Source organism: Montipora capricornis, chromosome 1, assembly GCF_036669925.1.
Source record: "Montipora capricornis isolate CH-2021 chromosome 1, ASM3666992v2, whole genome shotgun sequence".
NCBI classification, from domain to species: domain Eukaryota; kingdom Metazoa; phylum Cnidaria; class Anthozoa; order Scleractinia; family Acroporidae; genus Montipora; species Montipora capricornis.
The window spans coordinates 4146173-4149175 of record NC_090883.1 but is presented as its reverse complement, the minus strand read 5'-3'; the positions used below and the strand labels follow the sequence as shown (position 1 = coordinate 4149175).

The following is a 3003-nucleotide window of genomic DNA, read 5'->3' as shown; positions in this document are numbered from 1 at the left end:
ACGCGCACGCCAATGTTAAGCATATAATTTCTAACACATACGTTTAAGTTTACCGAAATTATTTGCCGGACCAGAGGGAAAAATGTTTATAGTTAATGGGAGACAGTTTTCCTTTGTTCAACGTTTCATAAAAGGTGTTCGGGGAAAATAATTCGTGAGCGGACAATTGCAATTGGACCGAGCACTGAGGGAGCTAATATATATATGTTTTTTATTTTCAAACAAACCTACCCCACGACCCACGACCCACGACCCATGATCCACGACCCACGACCCACGACCCACGACCCACCCACCCACGCCATTTAGCCTCACCGGCCCAGGTCTCTCTTCTCTTCCTCCTTTGTCATTAAGGAGAATGACCCTGGTTCAGGCTGGTTACGTGCCACCCAAAATCTGGGAGGTAACCAAATATGTGTCAGAGGAGGGGAGGCAATGTAGGCCTGTCATCATTACGGTTGACGGAATCAGCACGCATTTGATTTGGTGGTCAGACGAGCATCAACAAAATGTTTCACGGAAACGTATTTTATGTAGTTAACATGCAATTCGACGTGAAAGGCAAAAGGTTGTCGTCTAACAGGAGCACCCAACGTCAATTTTCGGAAAATATCTGTTCGGAAGACGATTTGAGATCTAGAATTTTCGGAACATTTGTTGTAAAATTTCTTGCTTGCCTGCCTGTCCTAGGATTTTCGATCATCTAAAAAATGGTATAATTGCCCATTTTTAACGGCTTTTCACCCTAAAAAGGTCACCTAGAATTTTCGGGAGCCTTTTTTCTGCCTGAAATTTTCACTAGACTTTCAGCTAGGAAATCCGAATAGATGAAAAATTTTTTGGGGGATAAAAATATGCCTTTATCTATCGTTTAAATACCAAAATACATTTAACAACTGTATGTTTAAGAGGGTTTAAACTATATTCTCGTTGGGTGCCCCTAGTCTAATCGATCGGACCCTACAGAAAATGCACTCGCGTCCTTCAAAGTGAAGGTCCGGATTCAAGTCGAATTGAGTGGCAACAAGAATACTAATAGTTTGCGACATTTATAAAGAAAAGAAGGTTTTGCCATTCAAGAAAACAAGCGAAACGTTTATCCATATCGATCGATCAGCCGGGGTCATGTTTTTTTGTCAGTTATCGATCTCAAATCAAACTGTATGAAAATGCTGTGCAGTTGTTATATTTTGTTTTTTGATTTTCGTTTTTCTTTCGAACGTTGAACAAAGTGATTCCTCAAGTCGCAAGCTTGTGGAGGGTGGGATTTGAACCAGAGTTTTTCTGTCCTTGTGTGGGCCCAACTACAATACTAGGGTTGATCTCTGATGGAATAATTGGGTATAAAACACTTCACAGTAGTGTTAGGCCTCACTCGAACTTAGAATCATTACTGTCAATATGCTACTGAAGGACAACAACTAACAACCAATTAGAACCGACTATTTTCGCGCGAAATATTGGCGTGAAGGCGATCGTCTTAGACTTTGTGGGTATCGCATGCATGGAGAGATACGCCTATAAAGCCAGTTAAAGGAAGAAAAAGCCAAGAGGAAAACATTAACGACTTTTGTAGGTTGTGTATATGTGGTGTCAATCTGAAGATAAAATTCGGTAACTTTCAGAAAAGTACCAAATACATTTCCATATTCATTTCCCATGATCTCTATTAAGCTTTCAGTGTCCAAAATGAACGGTAATACTTCACTTGGAAGAAAGTGACAATTAACGAATAATATTTCAATTGAGGGGGAGCCTTGGTTGCCTTTGTCGTCAAACGAGGCACAGAAGAGAGACCCTGAGACGGAGACTGGGCGAGCTCCTGCACACCGCAAACCCAAGTTTTACTTTCAACCCTGTCTTTCGAGAGGTCTGGGTCAGAGACTGCGTTAAGGAGACCAAGACAAATCATTTTGTCCGTACTTTATTTAATGGCTCCCTGGGCAGCGTGAGGTACCTCAGTGAAAACTTAGAAACGTTTTCCTCTTTTCCTGAGAGGGCTAACTTTTATATGACTGGATAAAAGTCTCATGATACGAACAAAATATTTTATTTAATAACTTACTTACTGTTACACCTCAAAACTCAAAAGATCTGTTTCAGCCTCCAATATTGCTAAGAAAGGAACAAGGCACGATGTGTCCAGCTCTATGTTAACGAAATTGGTTACAACACTTCGACTACCTCAGTAAAGTCAGGAGCCCATGACTAGGAGCCTCCCAATGCATTATATCCTTGAGTCAACCTTTGCCCATATCTTTCTATTTTTAGAACTAATCCTTCGGCAGGAGACTCACATTTACAACAATTTACACCAATTTGCACAATTTGCATACATTGTTTTTGCTATTTTTGTCTTTGTTCCACAATAACTTTATTCTGATTGGCCATTCTAAACAATGTGTGCAGAGCCGAAGAACTCGTGGCGTTCTAAAAATAGAAAGATACGAGCAAAGGTTGACTCATAGGGCTTGTATGGGAGAGGCAAGCTCCTACTCATGCGCTCCTGGTAAAGTTTATTCTTAAAAAGCTGTGGATCCTATACCTAAGGAAAGCCGTTGCTGAATATATTCGATCGAAATATTGTAACCAGTGCTGGATTAGTCGTTGCGCTGTGAATTTAAATCTGTGGACCTGCTCAGTCACTGAACGATTTAAGAAGGCATTCCTTTCGTACTTGATATGCTGTCATTCCAAATTTATGTAAATAGATTGAGCACGATTCGTCCCAATCCACTTGCAACACTGGTTTTTAGCTAAACTTCAGGAAAAACAGTTTTTAATTCAAAGAACCTCAAAGTAGACTCAATTAAGGGTGCGTTTGATTGACCGTATTCCGGAATAGAACTACATGGAAGAGAAGTTAGAAATCCTTCGTTTTTCCGCAGATTCACATTAAAATTGTCAAGCACCTGCTAAAATGCTATTTAAAACATATCTTTATTATCCTTGTTGCTTCAAAATGCCAGACATACCGTTTTAAATTGTCACTCCACGTATTCT

General features: G+C 40.1%; 1 protein-coding gene across 1 annotated transcript in view; it reads right to left on the bottom strand.

Annotated features, from left to right (window-relative positions):
- Positions 1-1963: 1963 nt before the first annotated feature.
- The window catches only part of LOC138042653 (golgin subfamily A member 6-like protein 24), a 6089-nt gene continuing 5049 nt past the window's right edge, over positions 1964-3003 (bottom strand). Inside the window, exon 5 of the mRNA XM_068888637.1 lies at positions 1964-3003. This exon is cut by the window's right edge and continues 420 nt beyond it. The gene's annotated coding sequence lies outside the window, so the exon portion shown is untranslated.